This window comes from Nannobrachium achirus, assembly GCF_963921795.1.
Source record: "Nannobrachium achirus genome assembly, chromosome: 7".
In the NCBI taxonomy this organism is placed as follows: Eukaryota; Metazoa; Chordata; class Actinopteri; order Myctophiformes; family Myctophidae; genus Nannobrachium; species Nannobrachium achirus.
In genome coordinates this window covers 35,144,686-35,158,980 of record NC_137816.1, presented here as the reverse complement: position 1 = coordinate 35,158,980, position 14,295 = coordinate 35,144,686, and the positions used below count along the sequence as shown (strand labels likewise).

Sequence of the window (14,295 nt, the reverse complement as noted above, 5' to 3'; positions counted from 1 at the left end):
AAGTAAAATAATTGGAGTACTTCTTCCACCACTGACTGGCTGGCAGTGTGAGAATGTCATACTAAATTCCAACATCCATTATCACAAGACCTATGCAGGTAAATGTATAGGTCTTCCTCCGCCCCCTTCTTCTTCGTCGTCGTCTTCTTCTTCTGCTTCTTCTTCTTCTTCTTCTTCTTCTTCTTCTTCTTCTTCTTCTCCTTCTTCTCTTTCTGTAAAAAAGAGCCATGTTTACAGCTCCTTGAATAAAGGGCTGTTCACACCAAACAAGGGCTATAACAATAACAATAACTACTACTAACTATATCATTCACCATTGTCTTTATTATAGTTGTTGAGTGGACCTTGCCATTCGTTTGAGTAAAAAAAAAAACGATATCTTTATGGTTACTGGTACAGTTAATAGTGCTTGGTGTGAACGTCCCTCAAGAAAACACAACCTAATAAACGTCAGAGAATATATTGTTCAAACCAGCAGTGTGAATAAGGACATGCAATTCAAATATAGCAATATTACGTTATGCATTGCAAATATGATAGCATAAATCCATTTATCTACAAGGACAAAGCTAGTTATTGTGTATGATGAATGATGATGAATCCCAGTTTTTGTTATGCAGCGTCTCTGATTTGAGAGGGCTAGATTGCTTTCTCATACACAGTAAAGTTCCCAGTGTTAATGTAACTCTGAGAGTTTACAAATGGAACTAACTTCCATTTGTAGACTCTGAGAGTGAAATGAATGCTCAGGATTTTACAGTGTATCAGTCCCAGGCTGATCTGTGGTGTAGGCAGTAGGTCACTTCTATCATTTTTAATTAAGTCATAAGGTACATAGGGAAAATGAAAAGCACATCTAGCAGTGAGTATGTCAACGAAATGGTATGGGAATATTACATTTTATGGAATTCCTGCATATTCTTTTGTTTCATGAAAAGGGTTTATTAACTGTGACGTTAGCAAAGTGAAGAGGCATAGGAAACATTTATTGAAGGTGGCCAACTGATGTTTAGGCCATGTGAAAATCGTTGCTGTCGAGTGGAATTGGAACCCTTGTATGCCCAGAAACTGATACTTTTACAACCTGTGTTCAAACGCCACTACCTCTTCTAGCGCCACCATGAGGCCGATTCTTGCAAGACACATTTTTGGACACTGCTCCTACAGATTTTGCCCTAAAATCATGCAAAACGGTACACAGTATCTCTACAGTCATGTCATCGACATGGATCTGTCCCATTTCCCATATTCCCTCCTGATTGGCTACCATTGCCTTCTAAAGTGTGTGTATGCGACCTGGCGGTCGCTTATCTCCCGATTTAGGGAGTCTTACTGGTTTAGTCACAAGTTCTTGTTAATACCTTTCATTGGTTAAATATTTATAAAATCCACAGACTGACTTAACCAACCTCGTGTCCCCATTTTGGGCATGTTATTATGTGTGCTAATGTTCAAATTTTGCAATTATAGCAGATATATAGCAGATCTACTTGTGAGCTTCTAGATGCTACTTTTGTGTGAGACACGGTCATACAATGACTTATACAAATAGGGAATTCAATTATGAAAACTGCCTGACAGTGAGGATCCTATCCGAAAATGGTATTAACTGTGACGTTAGCAAACTGGAGAGACATGGGAACCATTTAGTTGAATGTGCCTCAGTATGTTTTTTAGGCATGATGAGACAATTGACCTGGGCAGAGAGAGGGAGAATACATGAGCAGTTGTTTTTCATATCGTCGCTGTCGGGTGGAACCCGATGTCCAAAACTGTTACTTTTCAGAGTAACCAATGGATCCATTGCAATTATTTTGTATATTTATTAGGGGTGTGAATCGACAAATCTATTTTAATTTGCAATGATCGATCATTGCAAATTAAAATAGATATCGATATGCATATATCGTACCGTTTTGGCTTTGTATCGTATCCGTATCATTGTCTCCACCAGCCAAAGGCAGGGGGAGAGTATGTTTTCGCCTCTGTGCGTGCGTGCGTGCGTCCGTCCGTCCGTCCGTCCGTCCGTCCGTCCGTCCGTCCGTCCGTCCGTCCGTCCGTCCGTCCTCCGAGTTTGTTAACAACTAATCTCCGGCGCCGTTGGCCCGGTCGCTGCCAAAAAATTAGCACACACACTCCCTGGATGCCAATTCAGAACCTCTGCCCCACATTTTTCACATGGCCCTGTTCTAGCGCCACCATGAGGCTGATGTTTGCAAAACACATTTCTGTACACTACTCCCACAGATTTTGTCCAAAAATCACGCAAATCGGTAGACAGTATCTCTACAGTCATGTGATCGACACAGATCTGTCTGATTGTCCATATTCCATCCTGATTGGCTGAGATTGGCTTTCAAAGTTTGTAAGATTGGTCCGTTTTGGACAAAATCCCTCAAATCACAAACGCAGAGTGCAATTAACATGAAATCGCGCAAACACGTTCCCACTAGGCCGAGGAAGAAATGCCACTTCAATTTTTTTAAATCAGACTCATGGTGGCACTAGAACAGGCCAATTTGTGGTTTTACCTATAACTCCACCGATCAGTTTCTAACTTTGTAAGCGCACTCCCTATTGGCCAAGGCCATTTTTCACATCAGCCTTTATAGCGCCACCAGGAGGCCGACTTATATAAGACACATTTTTGGATATTTATCCTTCAGATTTTACCCAAAATTAACACAAATCAGTACACAGTATCTCTACAGTCATATGATCAAGACGGGTCTGTCCCATATTAAATATTCCATCCTGATTGGCTAAGATTGGCCTCCAAACTTTGCAGGATTGATCCGTTTCGAACAAAATGCCTCAAATCAAATCAATCAGCGTGCAATTGTAATGAAATTGTGCACGCACATTCGCAAAAGGCCAAGGAAGAAATTACACTACAAACTGTTCAAATCAGCCAGCCTCATGGTGGCGCCATGAAAGGTCTAAGATTGGTGAAGAACACATGCCACCCTTTTTACATTGGCCTATTATAGCACCACCAGGACACCTGGCCTGGTGGAGACCTGTGCTCGGAAGAGCACTTCTTCTAGTTTTACAATGCAGATAATTGGTATCGAATCGTTTTGCAGTGCAAATAAATTGATTGTAAGGTTTTTGTGCCTTGTATTTTAATTTTAAGAAGGAAAATGAAAAAGAAGGGTTTAATTAGCTTTTCCATTCGATATACTGTAGCTACTCTTGGTCTATCGATAAATGTCTGTAATCACGTGTTGAAATATAATGTCCATGTATTTGCTAGAGAATTACAGTGTTTACTTATTTATATCCATAATAATAGATTTTCCCTTAAAAACATGCACTATTGACACGTTTCACACAGATTTAATGTCTTTGCTAAATAGTTACTATATCGATTTTAAATCATTGAATCGAATCGTATCGTATCACCATGAATTAACCAATATCGTCCATGTATCGTATCGCCAACCATGTATTGTGATGCGTATTGTATCGTTGTTAAAATGTATCGTTACACCCCTAATATTTATGTTTTTCAAAAAGTGCAAATATAGCAGATCTACATGATCACAACGCGTCACAATGTGACGTGTTGTGAGCGTGTAGAACTGCTATTTTTGCTACAGAAGTAGGGTATTCATTCAAGGTTTCTGACCGTTAGCAATGTTAGCGACATTAGAACTGTGTGTAAATCAACACTACTTGAATTACTTTCAAATACTGTGTGTTGCCAGCAGGGGTGTCGCACCACATTTTGGGCACTGGGTACAAGGATTCACTGCGGGCCCCCCATGAATCTTCTTCATAGGGGTAGGGGGTTCAACCCATTTAGACTGGGAGCGCATTATTACACGTTATTTTGAAAAAATACCAGATATACAAGCTCACAGTGTGGCACTGAGTGCCGTGCTTCGAGCTTGTAGATCTGCTATTTTTGAAAAATCATGAAAATCATCTTTGAATATTTTAAATCCTTTTTTGAAAAAGGTTTTTTGAAAAAACTATGTTTCTATGTCAGTGGTGCTCAAACTTTTTCATGTGAAGGACCACCAAAATGATATGTATTTGGCCACGGACCCCCATCTCAAAATATTTAGTTCCAGGGACCCCCCAGAAGCAAAATTTGAATTACAAATGATCGCTTAAAAAATACATATATTCAAAGATTTGCACACATTTTCACTTTTCATAAATAGCAGATCTACAAGCTCGCAGCGTGGCACTCGGTGTCACGCTTTGAGCTTGTATATCTGTTATTTTTCAATAGCTAAAGTATAAAATAATTAAGGCCCCTCCACCTTGGGCCCTAGTAACTCAGTCCCACTCCCCCCCCCCCTTGTGACGCACCTACGCACTCACAGACACACACACAAAGCAGACAAAAAATTCAGTACATAGACAGCTTTCCATAGCCGATATTATGGCTATACTTACCGCCTTGTAGCTCATGCTGTGCTGTTGGGGTCTTATGTACAGCACACTATGTGTGGGTGGGGGTTGGATGCACACTATGCACAGTAAAAGACCAATATTGCTGAACCCAATAACCTTAACTCCACATTTAAATGAGAAATCTAAAATTACATTTTCACCAGTCACCACACCATAAGGTACTATTTACAACTGTTTGTTATGTTTCAATATTTGTTAATGGAAATGAATGATTAATTACTGGTCTTGGTTTAGTGCGTTTAGTCATATAGATGGGTAGATGGATGGATGGATGTTGTGATCAATAGATCGATCATGGATTGATAGATCCTTCGATTCCCCTGTGGGGAATGTGTATACCAGTATACAGTATATACTGTAAAGGGATACATAGAATTTTGATCATCAGGTCAAAATTTGTGTCAGATCCTGGGCCCTATAGGAGGTCTTGATTACTGATACAGATCTTGTCTTTTTCTCTCTCTTACATACGATTGTTGTAACCCATTTCTTCACCCACCAGTCCCAATTGCTATAAGTGCTACTCTCCCTCTGCCAACCTGGGGAGAGCAACGAACTGCGCTCATGCTTCCTTCAATGCACGAGCAGTCCAAGCCTCTTTTTTCACCTGTGGGATGTAGCGTGTGGAAGGAACACCTTATTCCCACCAGGTCCTTTCCCCTCCCTCAGGCGCCCCGGCTGTCCCGGGGGAGGCAGTATAGAGTCCAGGAATACTGCATGTTTTTTTGTGAGGGTATCTACCCTAGGGGACACAGGGAGAACATACAAGCTCCACACAGAAAGGCCCTTTCGCCAACCCCGCCTAGGGTGTGGTATGGGCACTGACGTGGAGGAGCGAACACCGCCCCAGCTCCCACAGCATCCCCTGCGGGAATCGAACCCAGGACCTTCTAGCTGTGGAACCTTCTAGCTGTGAGGCCACAGCGTTACCGACTGCGCCACCGTGCCCCGGAACTTATGTCTTAACTTAAGACCCGGAGGCGTGGTCAACGCTAGTTCGCTATTTTGAGGACAGTACAATGTGCATTGTGCCATTCGCGGTACACGCTTAAAGGAGCAGTTCACCCCCAAAATGACTTATTTTCTATTGATTAGTCACGCCATGGAGACTTGAGTTCAACAATATTTTTTTGTATTTGCCAAATTCTTAAGACAAAAATGTAATTATAGTAAATTCCAGATGGGGACCCAAATGCAAGTGTGAACTACTCCTTTAATGGCCCTGAATTAGTCATGGGTGTGGTTTGGGCGTTAACATTAATCAAACCAATGACAGTATCGGTTGCCATTCCATTTAAGATCAAGGTGTTCTGTGCGCAACAATCAGGCAGTGTTATCTTCCCTTCTTCCACCACGGAATGGTCTGAGATATTATGCGCTATAAACAATCGGATGGATTGATACAGAGTGATAGGGTCCTGGCTGCCTGTTGTATGCATGCATGCACTCTGTGCACCCACCGCCGGCCGACACTTGCTTTTTGCCCTATAGCGATTGATTGAGGGATAATGAATTAATAATTAATACACAAAATGAACATAGACAGTAGACACTTCACAGATTACAGAGCATTTTGAATTATTTATAACAATCACTTGAGGATTAGGCGAGTATGGCTTAATTAAACCGCCTGTGTCCTGTGACCAAAAGTTTTTTGTTTTTGTTTTGCCAAAGTACGAAATTTGTGAAATTTGTGAAATTATTTTGGGGGGTGATTAGCTTAATGTGTAACAATGTTTTCTCACTCAAAGGTCCTACACCATGCATTTAAAAATAATTTATATAACACTGTTTGTGTCCCAAAAACGTTTTTGAAAAGGTTTGAGGCTAAATTACCACTCCTGAATACAGAGCCCCTGTCATTTCTGCCTGGCTTTCAGAGCATTTTCAGCTGCAGTACCACCTTGTCCTGAGTGGGAGGACTGTGCTATTGAGCCAGTTTTGGCCCCACACTCCTCCCCACCTCCTGCTCAGCAGGCCTGCCCACCCCTCCCCAACCCTCTCCCAGCTCCTCCTGCCTCCTTCTCAGGCCTGCCCACCCCTCCCCAAACCTCTCCCAGCTCCTCCTGCCTCCTTCTCAGGCCTTGTGACATCACAAATCTGACCTTTCACAATCAGGACCGTTCTGAGACATGCTAACATAGATCTGCCCATAAACTGAGAAAGACACAATGGTCAGAAATAGGACTTTGTGAGGATAGAAGTTGCTGGTGGGACACCAAGAAAATACATAAAAATTGGAAAAATGTAAATTCATGGTGTAGTCCCTTTAACAGTAAACAAACAAGCATCAAGTTTAGCTGTATAGAGGGTATCTGCACATTTCTAAAGTGACTAAACTTTTTAATAGGCTAACTCTAAAATGACAAATGAAACATTGGCCAAATGGACAAATATCAGAGATTGTGAAAATAGCAGATCTACATGCTCACAACGCCTCACAAGGCGAGGCGTTGTGAGCATACATGTAGAGCTGCATTTTCACAATAGAACTGTGTACAAAATGTAATGTTTCAACCCTGTGATTGTCAGGGTGGGGGGTCCCCAGTTCAAATATGATTATTTTGGCAGTCACGGCCTGAAAAGGTTGAGAACCACTGCTTTAAGCATGCATGCACAACACGTGGCCATGAGCGCACATACAGTATGTATGGGGCGGCCAGAGCTGAGTGGTTAGTGAGCTCACTGCGAGGCCAGAGCCCCTGGTTGTCACAGGTACGATTCCAGGCCAGGCCAGCAATGTGTGGAAGTGTCCCAGAGCAAGACACCTAACACCTAATTGCTCCCCCTTCCACGCTCCTCTGTGGGAAGCACTCAGCTGGGAAAAGCTGAAAACTGAAGTTCCCCCTTGGGATAAGCTAGGTGTGTAAAAAAAACATATGCACGCAGGTATACACACGTACGCACGCACGCACACAAACACACACACACACACACACACACACACACACACACACACACACACACACACACACACACACACACACACACACACACACACACACACACACACACACACACTTTGCACAATAAATGGCATTGCAGAACAAACAATAAATGATTGACTGGTGTTATCATGGTCCACTTGTTTCTAGAGCTATGTGTCCCAGACAATGAGTTTTGTTTGTTGGTGAAGTGTGTGTGTGTGTGTGTGTGTGTGTGTGTGTGTGTGTGTGTGTGTGTGTGTGTGTGTGTGTGTGTGTGTGTGTGTGTGTGTGTGTGTGTGTGTGCGTGTGTGTGTGTGTGTGTGTTTGGGGAGGGGCACCCCTCCCTCTGCTGTCAAATCGATCAGACAAAATTGCTTTGCAAGTTGTTTACTGCTGCCAGCTATAAGCCCACACATATACTGTATAGTGTGTACACCCCATCTCTTTTCATAAGCTCTGAAGGCCTCAAAACATCTTTTTATAGCAATGTTTATTTGGACTTAAAGTACTAGCTGAATTACGCAACTGCATTCCTCAATGTGATGACACATTGAGGTTAGACAACACATTCCATATTTGGGCATAACCGCTCGGGAACTCCTGCCATATATGGTGTTCCGTGTCCAGGCCAGTTTGTGATGTCATCTCCAAATTTGGGCACTGTAGTGATGTCAGGCAGTGATGTCTGTCAGTGATGTCAGTTGGGTATTGTTTTCCGTCTGACTGTCGGGCTCTCTTTTATGCCCATCTGGTGTTCCGTGTCAAGGCCAGTCTGTGATGTAATCTCCAAATGTTGCCAAATTTGAGCACTGTAGTGATGTCAGTCAGTGGTGTCAATTGGGCATTGTTTTCCGTCTGTCTGTCTGTCTGTCTGTCTGTCTGTCTGTCTGTCTGTCTGTCTGTCTGTCTGTCTGTCTGTCTGTCTGTCTGTCTGTCTGTCTGTCTGTCTGTCTGTCTGTCTGTCTGTCTGGCTCTCTTTTATGCCCATATACCGGTATGGTGTTCTGTGTCCAGGCCAGTCTGTGATGTCATCTCCAAATGTTGACACTGTAGTGATGTCAGTCAGTCATTCAGTTGGGAATTGTTTCAGCATGCAGCTGTTACCATGGTGGCGACACTGTTTTAATATCAGTGATGTCAGCATGCAGACATATGGTCAGACGGTCAGACGGACAGACAGACATTAGACTGACAGGAAATGGGGGGCTAGATGGGGAGTGACATGAAGCAAAAGTTGTTGGGAACGGGACTCAAACCCGTGACACGATGTCAGGCATCAGAGCCTACAGTATGTGGTATCTACACACTTAAAGCAATCATAATGGTAACATGATGACACATTGAAGTTAAACAAGTAGGCCTACAAAATAATGGTAAAATGCTCATCAGAAGATTTCTTAAAATAGTTTTATTTGTATATTATAAAGCAGTCAAAAACACAATGTTCCTTTTTATAAAGTGGAACAAAGACAATCATACACATTCTGATAAGCATTCATATGTTCATCCTGCCTTGCTGGACTCCAGGCAGGAGAACAGAGGTGGATGACGTGGTATGTGAATTTGGGAAATGAACGAGCAGAATTGGATGGGTGATTGTGTACTAGATGATAGGATTTTCTTCCACCAGAGGTTAATTAAGTTGTGTACTGGTCAAATGAACAGTAGCCTAATGGCACCATAGCATAATCTGTCCAGCAGAACTCCAAGTAATTTCTCAAAACAAATGAATGATTAACTTCTTAAACTGAATTAATAATCAATAATAAATATGTCAGAAGATAAGCTAACACAAAGTAAGATCAAATGTATGTGCATGACTTACATATTTTGTAAGCAGCAGCAGAGAAGGTAAATCAGTGGGATTATTAAATTCAAATGTGCAACTGCCTGTATATTGCTGGGAGACATCTCAGCGGTGCACAATGTGTTCATGCCAGGTGGTGACACTTTTAAGAGGTTTTGGAGCCTTAAAGGGAAATCTTGTCGATTCTTCAGGCTGGAAGACCTGCTGTAACATGTAATTCATTGAAATAAAAAATAGGAGAACAAATGGTTGGAAACCCATTTGTGATATGATCATAATTCACTATCACAGGAATGCAGGGGTTAACAGAGGTGGAGTGATTCTCCTGCAAGCAGGCATGAATGCCGAAACATCATTGCCGCCGACACTCAAAATTCTGTGCACGTTCACAAATGACACCAAAATCAAATATGCTGACACATTGCCTGCAAATCTTGTATATCTATATAACGGGCTGAGTCTGAGACTATAAAGTATTGTCGCTTTGTTTGGCAGTCTCTGACAAAGTTATAGGTACACGTTGGCCAAGTTTGCAATGACAATGAACTCAAAGTCGAACTTTTGAAACTTTTGACAGATCTAGGTTGCCCAGGAATATGAGCACATTTACCATGACTGCTACAGAGCCCTCACTTATTCAAAACAAAACTAGAAAGGTGCCATCAGTATATTTGTTGAGTTTCTTTTTTCTTACCTTTAACACTCACAAGCTTCAAAATGTCCAATACAATTGCCAAATGCTTTGAGCAGTTGGTGAGGGACTGCATTTGCTCCTCTGCCTGCCAGGCTGGAATCTTGTCACCCTCTCTTACCTGAGCTCATCCTAGAAAATGTGCCCAGTCCAGAGGTCAACCGCATCCTAAAGGTGGCCAAGCCAACATCGTGGCTGGAGGACACAAGAAAGAGACCAAGGTTCTATACCAGAGTTCGACTTTTCTTCTCAGTGTTCAATATTTCCCTGTGGTCAAGATTATATGGTTCAGAAGTGCACTGGCAAACCAGCATTCATGATGAACCCTACCTTCACCCATATGTGTGATGTTCCTGACCCTATCCTAGTCTGAACAAGCGTGTCTTCCCGACAAGAAACACTTGAAGGTGTTGCTGATACGTTTTCCATTTGTTTCACCCTCTCTCACCTGAGGGAGGGTGAGACGGCCTATAGGGATATGAGGTCAACAACCTTGCTCTCGGAGGAGATATCATGCCCCATTTGCGTCAACAAAGCTGTGCAGAGGGTCAGGAATTTCAGGTTGCATACACATCGCTGAGCACCTCAAATGGTCGCCCCATTTTCAGGTGGTGAAAAAGGCTCAGCAAAGCCTGTACTGCCTCCATCGCCTGAAGAAATTCAATGTGATGTAAGCCCTTGCATCCTCAGGTCGTTCTACAGATCATCCTGATGAGCTGCAGCACCACCTGGTAAGGAAGGGAGGTGTATTGCACAATATCGCAAAGTACAGAGAGTGGTGCAGTCTGCCCTGCATGCGCATTGTCGGATGTGATCTTCCCTCCCTACTGGGAATATGTGAGAAGCCAAGGCTGAGCGGATATAAAGGACATTCATCCCCCCATGCCACAAACTGTGCGCAGCCAAGCAAGCTATTATATGTATCAAAAGACTTGTGCATAGCTTTCACCTGGCAACCATCAGCCTGCTGTAGAAGCGTTGAGCCATGTCACCATGTTGTCTTGTCGACACAGTAATATTAGTTTGATCACAAGCATATCACTTGTGTATACATGACTATGTCTATACTCTCTGCTGCTGCAAACAGCATACACTTAGCCTACAGTTGATATCATGCACAAGGGATGGCGATTCAATCTACTTTATTGCTTTTCTTTACCATGCCACTATTAAGTCACATCGCATGATGGAGAGAGAGCCTATTTTAGACACATGGACTCGGTGAAATCTCACTCCCTTGGTCAATCTCTCTCTGCCTACCCCTTTTCCCTTCCTCCCCCTCCCTCCCTATCTCTGTCTCTCTGTACTCTCTCTCACTGATCAAGCTCTGGTCTGACGTCACTAACAACCCCTCTCGAAAGGGATCTCCATATATGGGTGACTGGGTGTGTGCACCCAGTCACCCATAGTGCACACAAACAAACCCACAGACAACTTAAATAAATGTCTATTGTCTATGTATGCCTATTGTCTTGTGAAGACATTATGCAAGCAAGAAGTTATTCAGTTATACCATCTGAAGCAGTCGGTACTCCCACATGACATCAGGTGCGGGAACTGGCAGGCATGAAAGCAACAGATGACAACGGCAGAGAACCAGTATAGGCAATAGAACAGACAAAGGAGAGCAAATGTGTGTGGGTGGGTGAGGATCTGTGTGCATGAATGCACGACACGTGTGTGTGTGTGCATGTGTGTCCATTTTTGAGATTTTGACATTGAGTCCAGAGCGAGTATTTTCCAAAGTCCTTTGAAAGTATTGGATCTACCGACCGGCCCTGGCCCTCTCCCAATCAATCTGAGTAACTGGGTGACGCCCCTAGTCACCATGGTTTTTCAGGTGTTTGTATTTTATTTCGGTGAGTAGACCACCGCAGATAAAAAGCTTTCAACACTTCAAAACTGCCTTTGTTTTATCAATATTTGTCATTATAACTCTTACAATCATCTGGTGCATCCGGCTTTTTGGTTTGATTTTGGTGCTGGTATTGTTTGACTAGCGTCTTTCTATCATTTAGTTTAGTATAGTATCGTCCAGTTTAAATCAATGTTGTCTCTCTTTTTTCTCTGTGTATTTCTGCCGTGGTTTGTGGTTTGTTGTTTGTTTTTCTCCCTCTTGGCGTCTTAAAATCTACATCAGTGTACTGTACTGCCATTTGTGTTGTGCATCCATGCGCAGGTTTGCGATGGCTGGGGGTGGGGAGTGGCCTCCCAGGCTTCCCAGGCCAAGGGGGCGTCGCCAAGTAACTCAGATTGGGTGGGAGAGGGCCACTTGCATACTAGGTCGCGTACTAAGCCGCATACCAAGGAAATATCTGACATATTTTATGTCAGTCTTTCCGAAATATGGAGTTCCACGCAGCTCCAGATTGGCCTTCCAAGTACTAGAAGGGAAAATCTCGGCAAGGTGGATCTGACATTATGAATCCACACAAAAAATGCGTGGAGGTACTACTTTGGCCTACGGGCAATATACAAGCAATTTGCAAGATAAATATACTGACAGACGGACACACATAGACTCTCTTATGGACGGCTATGATCCTGCAGAGCCACACCATATAGAACAGTTGTTGGTGGGTAATGTGAACAATATGATAGAGTTCCTTGGCCTGCTGTCAGTGTGCACAAGAAATGTTACACTCATCGGTATAATGGTTTCGTTTGCAACATTAACCACAGAGAAATATAATCTCCTCCCTGCCTTTGGCCTCGCAGCGATAACAAACATGTTTACAAAGTCAGTCTCCAGTTTATAGGCAATCGAACAATGCTAAATTAGTTTTAGAGACAGATTCTGCTCTTGGCTCTTTGATTAGATAGTTGTTGTTCACAACAACACAAATTGATTTTACTGTCATAGACCACATTGTTTTCTATTTAATTCAGTATTTACTAATTTACTAATATGTAATCATCTCCAAAGAATTAGTAGACTCAGTGATAATGTTTTGAAGAAACAACCTCTACTGTACATGTTCTTTTTTTGGGGGAGGCTTTTATGCCTTGGGGGGAGAAATGGGGAGTGACACGCAGCAAAGGTCGTCCGGATCGGGAATCGAATCGGCGCCACCGCCAGGCATCCATACCTATGAGGCAATGTGTGGTATGTGCCTGGACCAGTAGGCCAGCAGTCGCCTCTCTACTATACATGTTCATGAAGCAGTGTGGGAGATAGTGATACATCATGGGTCCATAGAAAGCTCTGCTCACACATAATTCAGATATTCAGATCCCTTGTGTGTTATGAACTAAGATATTGGGAAAACCCTTTGGTCTTCTCCTGTGATTCCTGTTATCTCTCTACAGTGGAATGCCACATCAATACAGCATGGAATGTGGACAAAACGTTATCCAACAATAACAAAATATTCAAAGTCTTGGGTCTGAGAGGCTAAATCTCATCAAATGGTGGTCCGTGGCTCAAATGCCAAATAAATAATGGACCTTGATATGAAAAAGGTTGGAAACAACTGCCCTAGGCAGAGGTTTGATATTTACACTGTATAATTCAGATTCAGATTCAGATTCAGATTCCTTTATTTACCATTGTGTATCACACATAGGAATTTGCTTTGGTAACATACCAGTGTGCATTCAATATTTTTTTCACAGATAACATGAAAAACAACAAACACAAAACAACACCGTGCAGAAATAAATAATAAATAATATAAATAAAGTGCAGTAGTGTTCAATAGTGCAACATATTGCTGATGTCCCTAAGGGGCAAGGGAAAAAGGGAAACCAGCGTCATCCAGCAGCCTGGCAGCTGAGGGGAAAAAACTGTTTTTGTGGCGCTCTGTCTTGGCCCCTAGGTGCCGCATCCTTCTCCCAGAGGGGAGCAGGGTGAGGAGGCCGTGACCAGGGTGGGAGGGGTCGGCCATGATCTTTCTTGCCCTCCTCAGCGCCCTGGAGTCGTGCAGGGACTTGAGGGAGGGCAGGGGACGGCCAATCACCCTCTCTGCAGAGCGTATCACCCGCTGCAGCTTGACCAGGTCTTTTTCGCATGCAGCGGGGAACCAAGTGATGATAGAGTGAGTGAGGATGGACTCTATGATGGCCGTGTAGAACTGCGTCATCATGGCCCTCGACAGTCTGTATTTACGCAGCTGCCGAAGAAAGTACATCCTTTGCTGGGCCTTTCTCAGGAGGGCAGTGATATTGAGTTCCCACTTCAGGTCCCTGGAGATGATCATCCCCAGGAACTTGCAGGACTCAACATAGTCCACCTGAGTGCCACCCAGCATGATGGGAAGGGGCGGGGCTGGGTCCTTCCGGAAGTCCACCACCATCTCCACTGTCTTAAGGGCATTTAGCTCCAGGTTGTTAATTTCACACCAGCTTCGCAGCCGCTCGATCTCCCCCCTGTAGGCCGACTCGTCCCCCTTGGAGATGAGGCCCACCAAGGTGGTGTCGTCAGCAAACTTGAGGAGCTTGAC

General features: G+C 43.3%; 1 protein-coding gene across 1 annotated transcript in view; it reads left to right on the top strand.

The window, feature by feature from the left end:
* The window catches only part of cpne7 (copine VII), a gene marked incomplete at both ends in the record, with an annotated part of 47,767 nt that overhangs the window by 1,173 nt on the left and 32,299 nt on the right, over positions 1-14,295 (top strand). The window lies entirely within an intron of this gene.